Here is a 17,840-nt window from a genome sequence, read left to right on the forward strand (position 1 = left end):
ACAGGAGATACGCAAAGAATAACCGGTGTTTGAGGTTAGCTGGTTCCATTTGTTTAGATATTCTACTTTCCGTGTTCCAGATCCCCAGAATTGATATTTTCACTGAACTGTTTTTTCTGTCTGCTAGTGTGTCATGCAGTTTTCAAGATTAAAGACCTTGGCAAAGAAAAAAAGGTTCCTCACTCCAGCTCTTGGGAATCCATATACCCTTCATATCAATGTTACTTTCAGACAACAATTAATTATTTTAATTTTTAGTAAAAAGCCTTCAACCTGGTTCTATTTAGATTTATTTAGATTGTGTTCACCCTCAGACTGACACATCTGAATTCAAACTGATAAACAGGATTTAAAAGGAGGGAGCGATGGACACTGAGCAGCAGATCAGTCCGTGTAGAAACAGGACATAAGTTTAAGGGACAGGGGGGATAATTTGATTGTGATCATTTTTGATCTGACTCAGTGGTGCTGGCTTCTCTCCCGGACACATCTTTCTTTTACATGCAGGTCACTGATGTAGAATAGAATAGAATAGAATAGAATAGAATAGAACCTTATTAATCTCTATGGGAAGGTCAATTTATTGTTCATTCTTCAGGATGTGGTTTCTTTGTCTCTTCTTTCTATCCTCACATGCAGCTCAACTTTAAAAAGTAGTGCAGCTGCATGGTTGCACATGATTGTTTCCTATTGTGATGGCTGCAGTTACAGCCACAGATTTTGGGTAATATCTGCCAAACAACACAGTGCTACAATAGAGTCTTATACATACCACTACACTAATGCAGGGCTGCACAATCAATCATGTAGATTCCTGATCTATTATGTTAAATGACATCAGTGCCATTTCAGTCCTAACTGTGCAGCCCTGATCAATAATCTGAATGGAAACTGGTTCTTCTTCATACTGATGAACTGCTGATGTCTCTGACTGGATTGTCTGTTTGATTTGACACTTAAGTTATTGTGTAGTTACATTAGTACCATCAATCTGCCACCAGTGTGTGATTGTGCTTTATTTTGTAAATGGACTGGTACTTACATGATACTTTTGTATTATATTTGCACATTTTAAGTACTTTTTACTTAAAGCCTCACTTACCCATTCACACTCTATGCCTGTGCACTTTTATCCTAACATGCACACACACTCACACAGTCATCAGGGTAAAATCAGGGTTCAGTATCTTGCAGGAGGAGGAGACAGGATTGTACTGCTGGCTCTCTAATTAGTAGATGACTCACTGACACAAAGACTCACCATCCCTTTCAGTAACTGCACCCTTGCTGAAGCTCATTCACTCGTTGAAGTGCCTCTGATAAAGTAAGTCTTACAGACGGTGACCGTCTGAAGCTGAAAAAAGAGTAGAAGAACTCAGGTTAGTGATGTGAAAACCTCTGAAGTCAAAAATTTGTCAAAGAGGTGGTGAATGCTGTGATTTACTAGGATTCTATGATGCTCATGCTTTGTTTTTTTCTTACACCACCAGTTATAATAATTGGTGGGTCAGACTCATGTAAACTAAAGGAACAACAAATTAATTTAAAGATACAGATTACACAAAAAAGGTTTTCTAACATCTTGATGCATTCTCAATCATCCAGGAACGTAAATCTCCAATTTTAAATCTTCCTTAATCTTTAAATTCCTTAATCTTAATTATGCAAATTCTCATGTCCATTGATCAACAGCCACTGACCTCCCAGCCCATTGTTCCTTCAGTGGGCTGGTTTCAGTCATTATGCAAATGTACTGTTTATAAGATTGGAGAAAACCTGCAGTCAGCTGAGACTGAAGAAGTCACTTGGATGAGTGACGAAACGTTTCTCCCACAAAATGCTACGTCCAGATAAACAGAATCAACTTTTGGGGTTTTCTAACACATTACATGATTAAATTCAATGCTATTTTTTAAACATATTTTTAAAACAGAGACACATTATGCATAGAAAGGGAAATGTAATTCATAGGATTTGTTCTTGTTTGATTCTTTTGGTTTACAAGCAATTAACAAAAAAAAAAAACAATGGACCTCTGAGAAGAAGAGCTAAAAATTCTTAAATATATATATCAGTTTAGCCAAAATCGTAGCATAATTTGTATAGTCACACTAAAAATTTCACCACAATTTCACATGGTTCTTAGCATGGAATTTTCCTTTAACATCTATAACACAGAAATAGCAATATCTAGTGGGGACTGAGTCAAATGATAGGTTCATTACTATCAGTTCCACCCATTACAGAGGAAATGAAACTTCTTTATCACAACAGAGACACGTTTGAATGCTTGGATCTGAAGTGACGAACTGACAGTGAGTGGATTATAACTGAAAAGGACTTTGTTTTGGTGAGTTTTCTTATAAACTAAAATAAAATATCTGAAAATCAGTGGAAATGACTGAGAAACTTGCAATCATAGAAAATTTCCTGAGCTGCCACGTGTGTTCAGAGACTTTCAGAGATCCTGTGTCTCTGAGCTGCAGCCACAGCTTCTGTTCAAGCTGCCTGCAGAAATTCTGGGAACAAACTACAAACAAAAACTGTCCCATTTGTAAAAGAAAATCTTCAAAGGATCAAACATCAATATACGTTTCTCTCAAAGAACTTGCTGACTTCTTTGCTAAGAGGCAGAGTGAGAGTTCACCGGAGACAGAAAAGGAAAAGGAGGGAGAGAAGGAGGAGGTGGTGTGTGATAAACATCCAGACGTCCCTTACTGGTACTGTGAGGATGAAGACAGAGTTGTGCGTACTGTGTGTGAGTTTTCTCTCCACCAGAGTCACAAAGTGGTTCCTGTAGAAGAAGCAGTCAGTGACCTGAAGGAGCAGCTGAAATCTGACTTAAAGTCTCTGCAGGACAAGAGGAACAAATACAAACAAGTGGAGGAAACATACAATGAAGTGAGGGAACACATGAAGAAGCAGCTGTTGTCCACAGAGAGGCAGATCAGAGCAGAGTTCAAGAAGCTCCAGCAGTTCCTGAAAGAGGAAGAGGAGTCCAGACTGGCAGCTCTGAGGGAGGAAGAGGAGCAGAAGGGGAGGACTATCAGCAGAGAGATGAAGATGATTGAGGAGCAGATCTCCTCTCTGTCAGACAGCATCTCTGCTGTTGAAGAAGAGCTGCAGAAACACAGCGTGCCATTCCTCAGCAGTTATAAAGACACTCAGAGCAGAGCCAGAGCTCAGTGTCAGATCCACAGCTGGTCTCAGGAGCACTGATAGATGTGGCCAAACACCTGGGCAACCTGTCCTTCAGAGTGTGGGAGAAGATGAAGGAGAAGGTCCACTTCAGTCCTGTCATTCTGGGCCCAAACACTGCAAACCGCTGGCTTTATCTGTCTGATGATCTGACCAGCGTGAGACATGGAGACACAAAGCAGCAGCTTCCTGATAATCCAGAGAGAAACACAAAGTATGCCAATGTTTTTGGCTCTGAGGGCTTCAGCTCAGGGAAACACAGCTGGGAGGTGGAGGTGGGAGACCATCCTGACTGGAGTGTGGGTTTAGTCAAAGTGTCAGTTGAGAGGAAGGGAGAGTGTTTTGTTTCACCAAAATATGGAATCTGGTGTTTATTGTATCGCAGTGGAAAATACACTAATGGGGTTGGTCAGACTGTGAGAGTGAAGAAGAGTCTCCAGAGGATCAGAGTCCAGCTGAACTATGACAGGGGGGAGGTGTCCTTCTATGACCCTGAAGACATGACTCACTTTTACACTCACAGAGACACTTTCACTGAGAAACTCTTCCCATATTTTGGTATTGGAAAGGCAGGAGACGCCAAAACCTCTGATATGAAAATCTGTCAGACTGAGATTTCTTTGAAAACTTCAGTGAGGTCTAAGGAGATTCGAAACACACGAGTCTGGACTTCTTTACTGGGGTCTCTTCACTGAGATCTTTCTGAAGTTTTTCTCTTCTCTCATGTTTTCTTTCTTTTGTTACAACTTGTTTTGTGGTTATTTGTTTTTTTGTTCTCTAGGCATTTTTTTATGTGAGAAATGCAGGAATAAAATTTTAGCACTTTCAAAATGAAATTACAAATGTAGCTTAGATCCTTTTATTTTTCAAATTAAGTTTAACAATCCAATTTCAGAAATAATGCATCAAATGTTGGATGATATAAAACTGATAAGAGCCATCTTTTCCATTTGTTTATTTTTTTTGGATTCCCTTCTGTTTTTGCCAAATTTATAACAGTTTTAAAGTTGTTTAACTGATCATAAAACTGTTTTTAACATTGAAACAGTACAAAATTGATGCTAGAGAGTTAAATAGATGCTGATAAATGTCACTTTGATTCCCTTTAAGTTATTTAGATCCATATCAGCAAAAAACTGTCTGGCCAATATGTGTGTTTTACTGCTTTCAGAATGTGCTAAAACTGACTAATAAATAAACCCAGTGTCTTCTTTTCTTTTGATACTTCACAATCAGTGATGAATTTAAGTAAAGGATTGTCCTTATTTAAATGTGATTCTTATGGTATGTTCTACATTACGACCAGTGTTGGGTGTAACGCGTTACTAAGTAACGCGTTACTGTAATTAAAATACTTTTCCACTGAAAAAGTAGAGTAACTAATTACTGTTCATTTTTAGGTATTTTAATTACAGTTACTTACAATGTACTTGCGTTACATTGTAAAATAATTAAACTGGCTGAACATCATTATTTTATTTCATTAATTTATCTTCTAAACGTAGAAGTAAACTCCGCCGCTTTAACATCGCTGTAGTGCAGCTGCATGTCATTTTGCGCCAGTTTGCTGCATAGTCGTAGGCTGTATCCCAATTCAGGGGCCGTGTCCAAATTCATGGGCTGCCTCCTCCTGAGGCCGCATTTGTAGACCGATTACGTCACAGCGACGCGCCGAAGGCTGTCCAAATTCATAGGCTGCTCCGAATGCAGCCGACAAATGGGTCCTCATTTTCTCCGAATTTGAGGATGGGTCTGATGTATCCTTCTTTGCCCACCATATCCCAGCCAAACTCTAGTTTCCGGTAATGGCGGCCGGTACTACGTTTTAAAATTACTTTTATTAATTTTTCTGGGTCACAAAATAAACTTTTAACATATTTTCAGGCGAGAAAGTAGCTGTGTAAACATCAAATATCTGCTCGGTTTATCAAGATATTGCATATTTGGAAAAGTGCTTCGACGTTTTCGGAGACGCCTGCTACCCACCAGCTCGATAGCGAGCCGGGAGCTCGAGGGTCACTGAAGCCGCCGAGAACGGCACAACTCCCGTCACATCATTTTCAGATCACCGCGGACTTTCGCTACTCGGGTTAAACGTAGTATATAAGTACCTGAGACAACCTAAAAATGCTATTGTTGGGCTTTTACAGTGTTTTGTTTGTTCGTGAGTAAATCGGTTTGGCTGAGATTAAAGTTATTAGATTAGATTAGATAAAATAAAACTTTATTAATCCCCCGAGTGGGTTCCTCCTTGGTTTTTATACAGCTGACTAAACGTCAAACAGAAAACTGATTAAACAGAAGTGTGAGACGGTCGAGAATTTACTCCAGTGTCCTGTTATATTTTATATAGCAAGGAGCAGACGGCCGAGTTTATTAAACTCCACCGAGACAGCGGTGACGTTAATCAGAAGGCTAGACCGTCCAATTTCACTGCCGTTTACTTCCGGCCTACCCGACCGTCTGAGGACCCGGCCCACTTAGATTGCGAAGGCCCGGTCCTCAGGAGGATGCAGCCCATGAATTTGGACACGACCAGGGTCTGCAGCCTTAAAGTACACAGCCTCAACGGTCCTCAAGGGCCGTGTACTCAAAGACCGCTAAGGCCGGAAGTGCGAGGCTTGTGAAATGGGACGGTCTAGCCTCCGTCGCGCTGCCCAGGTTGCCTAGCAACCATAAAACCAACCGCTGGAAACGTTTCATACAGCTTTGTTTGACAGAAATGAAGGAGAACATATTTTGTTCGTGTGTTTGTTTCTACACGAGCTTTGTGTGATTTAATAAGTATCTGAGGCTGAGACCACAGGACTGTAAAACATGATTGTTGGCCTTCATTTCTGTACTGAACAGTCATTTAAGATTAGCTAGTAAATAACAATTAGCTAATGTTGTTCATGAGACTAAAGTCAGTGTAAATATGATATGGCCAATATTATAGTTATTATATTAATCATTATAAGTTATTACAGCAGTGAGTTTGAACTCTCAAATCAAATCACTTCTATTGTCACATCACATGTGCAGGTACACTGGTACAGCACATGTGAGTGAAATTCATGTGAGTGAACTCTGTGTCTAATACTGAGCTTCAGTAAAGATTCAAGTTGCAGTTATTTATATTTCCTATCACCTTAAATCTTCACTCAAAGACAAGTATCTTTGACAGTGTATATGTAGATGTATTATATATAAGAGACAAATATTGTCCGTTTAATATGTTGGCATTACTAAATTTGGCTCAATGCTTACATATATGTGTAAAAAGAAAATGTACGAGCTGTGAAAACTGTTTCTGATAAAATGAAGAGTAGACTGATATATTAAATATTCCTTTATTGGGTGAGAAAATCAGACCATGTCATAACTGCTTTAAGTCATACAGAATAGATATCAGAGCCTTAAACAGGCTGACTTCTGCTAAATGGGTCAAACTGGGATGTAACTGATGTAACACTATAGATCAACTTACCTCAGAATATGTAAAGCATATAAACAATTACAGCAATATGATGCAACAAACACAGCAGTACTACTAATCCAAAATACTCAAAGCTTCATAGAACTGAAACAAACATTTATTTTTAGGTCCATTCTGCTGCTGATACATACTTTAGGTTTCTGAATATTAAACTTGTTTCTGCCTTTCATAGTGTGTAACTTGAAGGCCCTGAGTACTTTCTCCCACACTGAAAACACTGGAATGATAAAATTATTTGAACATTACCTAATAAGACTGATTCAGGACAGACAATTAGTTATGTTAAACTTTTCTAGCAGTCCTTCACAAACAGGGAACAGTCTGTCTATTCTCTCCATCTGTCAGCTGCTGCTGGCTCTTCCTCCTCCTCTTCCTCACACACTGCTGAGTTTGTCCTGGTGGATCATCAGGGGTGCAAAGCCTCACAGATGATGTGCAGCAGTGGGTCCCTCAGTCTGTCCTCACTCTTGTCACACATGGAAATCAAATGTGTGATAAGCTGCAGGATTCAAACACAAGTGTAACTTATAAATACATGTTCATACTTTTATTCCACAATCAGAGAGAAAGAAACAGAGAGAGAGTGCAGGACCGACAGACAGGTGAGAGTCTCAGGTGTATACACTGCTACAAAACAGCACAAGAGAAGGAGGATTCAGTGTTTGTGTTATTACGAGTGCTAAACAAGAAGAGTTCCCAGATGGTACAGTGGACACATGTGTGACTCCTGTGATTAAAGCATCTTTCTTTCAGCTTAACGAGTGAACCGTCAGCTCGTTCAAACACACGTTAAAGTCCGTTTGGCTCGACACCACCGAACAGAGTCAGCAATATAACATAGCTAACATTAACAGTGCAGTGAATCCTGCTTGTGCCGTGATATTCAGGACTGCAAACCGAGCAGCATCACTGACTTTCAGCTTGTTGTGTTTGTGGATATATGACTGACTTTAATTATCCATAAAATCATCACATTCTCTGTAAGATCAAGGTCAGCTATTGTATTATTATATTTTAAAGGCTTTAAAACCAAGTAAACGCTGAAAGTACAAACATCGCTAATGGCAAATAACTTTGCCGACATGTGGCCAACAGTAATGTTTTAAAGTTCCTCATTATTAAACATTTGCACATAAATAAGTGACATAATATTCAGTACTTACGTTTAACAGTTTACTCTTCGGCCGCTACGTTTCTGCCGTCTGTGGCAAAATTATCCACAGTGACTGCCGCGCTATGAATTGTGGGATATGTTGGGCCACGAAGTCTACATCGCCACAGCCTTAAAATTCAGGGAAATGAAGGCCGCATTTCAGGGCCGCATTTCGAGCAGCCTTTGAATTGGGACAGCCTTCGGCGCGCCGCTGTGACGTAATCGGCCTTAAAATGCAGCCTTTAAGGCTGCAGACCCTGAATTGGGATACAGCCGTATTCTAAAGCGGAAGATGTCGGACTCGGCTGAAGCGTGTGGCTGTTTTACGAAATGGACATATTCCCGTCTCTTCACGTTTCTGAAACAAGCAGACAAGAACATTACAGAAAAATGTAAGAATAGAATAGAATAGAATAGAATAATCCTTTAATTGTCCCACAAGGGGAAATTTGGTTGTATCAGCAGCAAAAACACACATATACAAACAGAACAGGACACAGAACAGAAGCACAATTTTTACATATTTACATCATGGACAATAGCTACCAGAGCAGAGTACTGTACAGTTATTTAAATTAGCGTACACATAGTGTGAAAACGGAGCAGGATACTGAAAGATGTTTAAATAGTTAAGAATATTTAGAATAATTAGAAAAGTGCAGATTGTTTATTGTACCTGTGCATTAAAAAGTAGACATGTAACTTCCAATAAGTTAGTGTATATATAAGCTGAGAAAAGTAATGTGCAAGTTATAACAGTAGAAGTTGTTACAGCGCTGATGTAGACATCTGTGTTTGTTGGGAGCAGTTCTGATTGTACAGTCTGACAGCTGCAGGGAGGAAGGACCGGCGGAAACGCTCCTTCATGCATCTAGGATGCAGCAGTCTGTCACTGAAGCAGCTCTGCAGTTCAGCAACATTTACATGCATGGGGTGGGAGACTCTGTCCATCAGAGATGTTATTTTGGCCAGAGTCCTTCTGTCTCCCACCACCTGCACTGGGTCCAGGGTGCATCCCAGAACAGAGCTGGCCTTCCTGATTAGTTTATCCAACCTCTTCCTCTCAGCTGCCGATAAACCGCTGCTCCAACATACCACACTGTAAAAAATGACAGATGCCACCACAGAGTCATAGAAGGTCTTTAAAAGTGCTCCCTGTACTCCAAATGACCTCAGCCGCCTCAGCAGGTAGAGTCTGCTCTGACCCTTCCTGTAAAGAGCATCAGTGTTGTGGCTCCAGTCCAGTTTATTATTCAGGTGAACACCCAGGTACCTATACGAGTCCACTATCTCAATGTCCACTCCCTGGATGTTCACCGGTGTCAGTGTGGTGGGTCTGCGTCTCCGGAAGTCCACCACCAACTCCTTGGTTTTTCCGGCGTTGATCAGCAGGTGGTTCTGCTGACACCAGTCCACAAAGTCCAGAGTCCACTGTCTGTACTCTGAGTCATCCTCACCTGTGATGAGGCCGACTATGGCAGAGTCGTCAGAGAACTTCTGTAGGTGGCAGCGTGGGGAGTTGATGGAGAAGTCTGCAGTGTAGAGGGTGAAGAGGAACGGTGCCAGCACAGTTCCCTGTGGGGCCCCCGTACTGCAGACCAGCGTGTCAGAGACACAGCCCTGTGACCTCACATACTGTGGACGTTCTGTGAGGTAGTCCAGTATCCACTGGGACATGTGGTGGTCCACTCCCGATAGCTCCAGCTTGTCCCTCAGAAGTCGTGGCTGGATGGTGTTGAAAGCACTGGAGAAATCAAAGAACATGATCCTCACAGTGCTTCCAGGCTTCTCCAGGTGAGTCAGAGCTCGGTGCAGGAGGTAGATGATGGCGTCCTCCACCCCAATGCCAGGCTGGTAAGCAAACTGCAGCGGATCCAATGAAGACCTCACCAGGGGGCGCAGATGGTTTAGAACCAACCTCTCGAGGGTCTTCATCAGATGCGATGTCAGGGCTACCGGCCTGTAGCTGCTGAGGTCCTTGTGATGGGAGGTCTTTGGTACCGGTACCACACAGGAGGTCTTCCACAGCTGTGGTACTTTCCCCAGTGACAGGCTCAGGTTGAACAGATAACCTAGGATGCCACACAGTTCATCTGCGCAGCACCTCAGGAGTCTGGAGCTGACGCCATCTGGACCTGCAGCCTTACGCAACTTGATCTTGCGAAGCTCGTTCCTCACTTGAAGTGCTGAGATGGAGAGAGGGGGTTTTGGGGGAGGAGTGTGTATGTTGGAGTCCACAGAAGCCGGGGGTGGGTGTAATGACTGGGAGCTGGGAGGTGTGAAGCTGAGAGGTGTGAAGTCCTGAGATGAAGGACAGGCAGTCCCTGAAGATGAAGGAGATTGCAGCAGGGGGGACGATGCTGTGGGAGGGGTGGGTGGTTGATCAAACCTATTAAAATATTTATTTAGGTCATTCACCCACCCCAAGTCTCCTGCAGCCTGGGGGGTTGGTTTTTGTCCTGAGATTGTCTTCAGGCTGTTCCAAACCCCTCTGATGTTGTCTTGTTGCAGCTGCTCTTCCATCTTCCTCCTGTAGTTTTCCTTTCCTTGCCTTATCTTCAATTTCAGCTTCTTCTGAACAACTCTCAGCTCCTGTTTGTCTCCAGATCTAAAGACTCTCTTCTTCTCCTTGAGGAGAGCCTTAATTTCAGGATTTATCCATGGCTTGTTGTTAGAAAAACACCGTACCTTTTTGATGGGTACGGTGTTGTCCACACAGAAGTTCATGTAATCCGTAATGCAGTCTGTGATGCTGTTGAGGTCATCCTCCAGGGTGTGCAGAGGTTGTCCCACACAGTAGAACGGAAACAGTCCCTCAGGGCCTCTTCAGTCTCTGCCGACCATTTCCTTACTGTGCGTTTCACTACTGGTTCTCTGTGTACTAGAGGTTTATACACAGGCTGGAGATGAACCAGATTGTGATCTGAGCCCCCCAGGGGAGGGAGAGGTGATGAGCTGTATGCCTCCTTGGTGTTGGCATACAATAAGTCCAATGTTTTATTGTCTCTGGTGTGGCAGGTAACATACTGGGTGAAGGTGGGGAGAGTGGAGGACAGGGAGATGTGATTAAAGTCCCCAGAGATCAGGAAAAGGGCCTGAGCCCTCTCTGGGGACATCTCAGGCCCTCCAAGGTTTGGAGGCCTATCTCCCCCCACCACTTCCCCTGCCGGTGGCAGACGCCCTCAGACATCGATGCGTTGGTGGTTCTTTGTGTCCGGGGGTGGGCGTCCGGGTACACACCGGCTCACTCCTTGGTGGCTGCTTATCGGGGCCTGGAACCTGGGGCTCGCTCGGGCCACTTCGGGGGTGGGGTGCCCTCGGCCTCTCGGCCTGGGGCTCGGTCACTCAGGCACAGCTGGCTGCCGGCGGAGCTCACGGGCACGTCACTGCAACCCCCCCTGGCTTCTGCTCCGCGGCTGCTGAGTGATCCCTCATCTGGGACTCTCCTCAGCTCTTTCTGGGACAGTGGCGCGGCTGCCCCTCTGTTGGTCTTCCTTGGTCTCTTGTGTTCTGGGGGCCTCTGGATGTCTGGAGTTTTGATCTCCTCCATACCTGCTTCATGCCCTGGAGGATGGGACTGTGGCCCCCCACACCCTCTAGCAGATCATTACATTAAGGAACCTTTTAAATACAAGCGCGCTCATGCTCACAGGTGTACACACAGGTGATCACACACACAAACTACACCTTTTTGGCTCCTACCTCAAAGCACACTGTGCGCTGTCGATCTTACGTGCTGCACAATAATGTTTAATATTAAGTATGTAGTGTTATATTCCCATATATCATTGTGATGTTGTTTATTCTATTACTCTCGTTTTCTTCTGCTTGTTTTCTTTTTTCTTTCTCAACAGGTGATCCAGGTGATCGATATATGTGTTTTTTGTCTGCTTATTTTGTTGGTTTTTGTTTTTTGCCCTTTATCCCCGTCCCTCTTCTCCGCTGTTTTTTTTTTTGTTTGTTTTGTTTTTTCCCCCCTCTTTCTTTCTCCCTTTTCTTTTCCCCTGTCCCGTATCTAGCAAGTAAAAAAAATAAATAAATAAAATAAACAATAAAAGGTAAATCAAATGGACCATTACGGCAAGGCTGGGATGGTCCATTTGGTAAAGTAAATCCGTTGGGCATCTTTCTTCGCCTTTATACAATAATTATGATGGCAAAAGAACCAAACGGGACAGGTTTAAAAAAAAAAAAAAAAAAAAAAAAAAAAAAAGGAAAAGGGCCTGAGGGTGCTGTGTTTGGAGTCTGCTGGTTACAGTGTGCAGGACCTCACAGGCTGCTGCAGCGCTAGCAGAGGGCGGGACATACACAGCTATCATAATCACGTGTGTAAACTCTCGCGGTAGATAGTACGGTCTCATGCTAACCGCTAGCAGCTCAATGTCCTTACAGCATAGCGTCTCTTTGATAGATAAATGCCCAGAGTTACACCATCTATCGTTCACAAACACAGCCAGACCCCCTCCTCTCTTCTTACCACTCTCCGTTGTTCTGTCGGCCCGTATCAGATGAAAACCATCCATGTTTACGTGTGAGTCCGGAGTTAGCGCAGTTAGCCACGACTCTGTGAAGCACATCAGGCTGCACTCCCTGTAGCTCCTCTGATGTCGGGTAAGGGCTGCCAGTTCGTCTACTTTATTGGGGAAAGATCTCACATTCCCCATAATAATAGATGGAATCGCTGGCCGGTACCTCCTAACTTTACTGCGACGCCCGATCCCGGCCCGAGTACCGCGTCTCTTCCTCCTCACTTCGCGCGGGGGATGTTAGCTTGCTCGGCGGTAGGCATGGCAGCGGAGGCTCCGAGGGCTAACAGCTGATCCCTGCTGTAAACAATGGGAGGTCGGACCTCCACGCGCTCTCCGGACAAAGACGCCGTAAAAAATGTGATAAAGAACACCATTGTCCATAGAATTCTGAGCTCCATTGTGGGGGACAGCACTCCACAATAGAAAAACAAAAACAAAAAACACAAAAACAACAGAGAAACATATATTAAAGAGAAAAAGGGACTCGGTCAGGTCGGAGCTGCTGATACTGGCTGCCAGCTCGGAGCGGCGCCGGAAATGTCCTGGGGAGAAAAAACTATCGGCTGCTGTTAATAGCAGGAGTAATCTACTGAAGCGCCTGACACGGAGCATAGACGAACACTTCTGAGTGATCCTTGTTCATCATCCATGGATAACACCGCGGCAACTCCTGCTAAGCAGCAAAACGTGATTTTACTTCAGCAGCACAGAAAGCGTCTGAAGGTGAGCTTAAAAAATGACTGCAGGCTACATAGCTGGACTGGCCATCGGGCATACCGGTCATTTGCCCGGTGGGCTGATGGTGATCTCCCTCTGTTTCTACTTCAATCATGAAACTGATCAGTGATCAGCTGATCGGCTTTTCTCTTTTGTTTGTTTATCGCTCTGAATCTTACAACAAACGTTTTCATCTGATGTAAAATGTATAGAAATCCATTATTGTACATAGTAATTTTTTAGGGTCCCATCATAATTTCTTCAGAAGTAGCTAAGTACTGTTTATGATGCCAGCATTTTCCCACATTTTCTAGATACTGTACCAGTACTGTGTGTAAAATGCCATCAAAAAGTCAATTAAGTTATGTGCACTTTTTAAAGGTTGCCATGCTAGAAAAAATATTTTGCCCTGCCATGGTGTTTATTGATGTGGCAAATGAATGATTTATGAAAATATATCTAAATCTGTCATCAGTAATCAGTAATGATCATGTCTCACCTCTAGTCTTCTCTGTCTTACTTTCAGGTTTTCACTATGTGTTGTAGATAGTTCAGGAGGTTAACTCGACCAATACCAGAATAGGGAGGATGGTGTAGGTTTAAGTTTATTAGATTGATACATTTATACCAACAAGACAGTGTACATCACTGTGACAACAGCGTTTGTTTTCATTCAAAGGCTTTATGGTTTTTCCTATAATACCTGGTGGGCCGGTCTCTAGTCAAAATGCTCGGGCCGATTTTTTTTGTCCCAGTCCAGCCCTGGCAGGCTACATTGTGGAACAGATGCTACCGCTGCGTACTGTAGAGTGTCCGTCTTTAAAAAAATGTATTTATTATTTAAAGAGTTTAATTTCTATTGTTTGTCCACTCAAGCTTTATATGGATTTTAAGAAGTATTTAGTTAAATACTTATGTAGTAATTAAGTTACTTTTCTGACACAGTAATTAGATAAGTATTTTAAATACAATATTGACTAAGTAATTAGTAATAGTAATTAATTACTTTTTTAAAGTAACTTACCCAACACTGATTACGACAAAATAAACCAAGCTGTGTACGATGACATGATAATTTCTTTAGAATAATCTGCAATGACACATTCTAAAAGATTATTCAGTTGTATTCATACAAACTAAAGCTCATTCTTTGTTTCTTAGACTATTCCTAAATTCTAGGTAAATTGCTTTGTCAGGGACAATTCATAATACACCTTACATTTTCAACTCAACCCAATAAAACAGAGAAGTAAAACAGTAAAAATCATATTACGGTTTAAAACTGCAATGAGGTCTCTGTGATTCTTTTAGTTTTGTTTTCTCTTCTCTAAAGCTTTCTTGTGTTTGTTATGGTTTGTTTTGTGGTTATTTGTTTTTCAATTTCGTCAACTCCTGTTGTTATTTCTTATGTGAGAAATTGCAGAAATAAAGATTTAGAACCTGCAGGAATTTATACAATGGGATAGAAATGATTTTCAAAACAAAGACAGCAAAACTGAATCATAAATGTCATGTGTTAAAATCTTTTTATTTAATTCTTCATTTTTTGTTGATTTTCTGCCTTTTTTGACAATATGTAGCAGCTTTAAAGTCACTGGGGGTTCACGAAACAGCTTTTTAAATATATAAACAGTGCAAAATTGATGTGGCATTGATAAACAAGCACTGATAAATGTCACTTTCCTTTCCTTCATCAATTATTTAGATCCATATCAGCTAATAACAGCATTGTGACAATTTGTCTTTTAATGGTTTCAAAATGATAAATAGACTTGACTACCTGAGCTGCCTTTCAGAGATCCTGTGTCTCTGAGCTGCAACCACAACTTCTGTTCAAGCTGCCTGCAGAAATTCTGGGAACAAACAAAAAAAAAACTGTCCCATTTGCAAAAGGAAATCTTTAAAAAATGAACCATTTATAAACGTTTCTCTCAGAGAACTTGCTGACTCCTTTGCTAAGAGGCAGAGTGAGAGCTCACCTGAGACAGAAAAATAAAAGGAGGAAGAGAAGGAGGAGGTGGTGTGTGGAAAACATCCAGACGTCCCTTACTGGTACTGTGAGGATGAAGACAGAGCTGTGTGTCCTGTGTGTGAGTTTTCTCTCCACCAGAGTCACAAAGTGGTTCCTGTAGAAGAAGCAGTCAGTGACCTGAAGGAGCAGCTGAAATCTGACTTAAAGTCTCTGCAGGACAAGAGGAACAAATACAAACAAGTGGAGAAAACATACAATGAAATGAGGGAACACATGAAGAAGCAGCTGTTGTCCACAGAGAGGCAGATCAGAGCAGAGTTCAACAAGCTCCAGCAGTTCCTGAAAGAGGAAGAGGAGTCCAGACTGGCAGCTCTGAGGGAGGAAGAGGAGCAGAAGGGGAGGACTATCAGCAGAGAGATGAAGATGATTGAGGAGCAGATCTCCTCTCTGTCAGACAGCATCTCTGCTGTTGAAGAAGAGCTGCAGAAACACAGCGTGCCATTCCTCAGCAGTTATAAAGACACTCAGAGCAGAGCAGAGCCCAGAGCTCAGTGTCAGATCCACAGCTGGTCTCAGGAGCACTGATAGATGTGGCCAAACACCTGGGCAACCTGTCCTTCAGAGTGTGGGAGAAGATGAAGGAGAAGGTCCACTTCAGTCCTGTCATTCTGGACCCAAACACTGCAAACTGCTGTCTCTATCTGTCTGATGATCTGACCAGTGTAAGACATGGAGACACAAAGCAGCAGCTTCCTGATAATCCAGAGAGAAACACTAAGTATAATGATGTTTTTGGCTCTGAGGGTTTCAGCTCAGGGAAACACAGCTGGGAGGTGGAGGTGGGAGACCATCCTTTGTGGATAGTGGGTTTAAGTAAAGAGTCAGCTGATAAGATTGAATCTTCTGTTTCACTACATTCTGAAGTCTGGTGTTTAGTGCATCATAGTGGAAAATACACTAATGGTGATGGTCAGACTGTGACAGTGAAGAAGAGTCTCCAGAGGATCAGAGTCCAGCTGGACTATGATAGGGGGGAGGTGTCCTTCTATGACCCTGAAGACATGACTCACATCTACACTCACAGAGACACTTTCACTGAGAAACTCTTCCCATACTTTAATGTGGGGAAAAAAGGAGATGCCAAAACCTCTGATATCAAAATCTGTCCAACTAACATTTCATTGTAAAGTTGAGGGGAGTATTTCTGTTTTGGTTTGATATTTAATTTGTGGTGATTATTATGTCTTTTTATTTTGTAAAATGTTGGTAAATGTTGGTTAGATTTATTTTTTAAAATAAACAAGATTTTCAAAAAGGATAGAATAATGCCGCAAATCATGAATGTAATTCTTCTTTATCCAAGAAGGGAAATATCAAGTTTAAACAAATTGGTTTCAGGAAGAAGAAAGCTGTTGAAAACCTTCATCTTACTTTGTTTTGTTTCTGACATTTAACATTTATTGATACTTTTGATTAAAATACATGCAATTATGAAGAATGAACCAACCATTAACAGTGATTTAATGGTTCATTAAACTTCATCCCACAATATAAAGAACCTCAAGAAGAGATGAGAAACAAACTCACTGACATCTGTCAGTCTGGAAGGAGTTCTAAAGCCAATTATGAGACCTTGGGACCCCATTGAGCCACGCTGTGAGCCAATATCCACAAATGGAGAAAACTTACAACAGTGGTGAACTTTCCCAGTCGTGGCCAGCCTACCAAAATTACTCCAGGAGGTCACAAAAGAATCCTGAACAAAGAATTGCAGACTTCACTTACCTCAGTTAATATCAGAGTTCATGATTCAACAATAAGAAATGGCATCTATAGGAGACTTCCAAAGTGAAAACTACTGCTGACCAAAAAAAACACAAAAGCTCATCTCACATTTCCCAAAATACATCTTGCTGTGTGTTTTTAAGAAAATATTCTGTTGACTGATGAGATAAAAGTTGAACTTCTTGGAAGGTTCGCATTCCTTTGTATCTGCCATAAAACTAACGGCATTTCGTAAAACATATATCATATTAAGAGTGATAGAGGGATAGAGGGTACTTTTCTGCTTCAGGATCTGGACAACTTGCTGTAATTAGTGAAACCATGAATTTAGCTATCTATTATTTAAATCCTGGAAATTCAGAATCCTGAAGGAAAATGTCCGGCCATCAGTGCTCTGAAATTTAAGTTCACTTGCATTATGCAGGAGGATACAAAACAAGCAAGTCCACCTTTAAATGATGCAAATAATAAATAAATAAATGCATAAAAGGAAGGTTTTGGAGTGTCCTAGTCAGAGTGCAGATATAAGTCAGATTGAGCTGGTTTGTGATGACCTTAAACAGATCATTCATACACGAAAACCCTCCAATGTGGCTAAATTAAAATAATTTAGTTCAATTCAATTTCAAGCCAGCTGTAACATAATGGGGAGCTCATTTCAAGACAGCTTATAGGCGAGTTAACTGTTGTAGCCCTGGAGCTCTGGACTTTTGCTGCTGATGTTTTGGTCAGGTTAGTTATTCAGAGCTCACTGTCAAATCATTCAGTTATGGAAAATATTTTTTTACAATTTTAAATACAATATAATGTGCTGCTGTGTAAATGGACCAAATACTAATTCATCTGTTGTCTGTTAAATACATAAATCAGTACTGGCTGTACTGCATTCTGTATATATTTATTTGGTTTTGTTAGTACAATCAAAATCTTTTTTGTTTTGTGGGATTCATTAAAGGTATTTGTGCCATTTCATCTGAAAGGAAGCTGTTTTTTTTTATTCCAAGCTTA

The 17,840-nt window shown here is 41.7% G+C and overlaps 1 pseudogene; it reads left to right on the plus strand.

The window, feature by feature from the left end:
• The first annotated feature begins 2,397 nt into the window (after window positions 1–2,397).
• On the plus strand, window positions 2,398–15,632 carry LOC134638353 (E3 ubiquitin-protein ligase TRIM35-like; annotated as a pseudogene).
• Window positions 15,633–17,840: the final 2,208 nt, after the last annotated feature.

This window comes from Pelmatolapia mariae, linkage group LG12 (assembly GCF_036321145.2).
Source record: "Pelmatolapia mariae isolate MD_Pm_ZW linkage group LG12, Pm_UMD_F_2, whole genome shotgun sequence".
Lineage (NCBI taxonomy): Eukaryota > Metazoa > Chordata > Actinopteri > Cichliformes > Cichlidae > Pelmatolapia > Pelmatolapia mariae.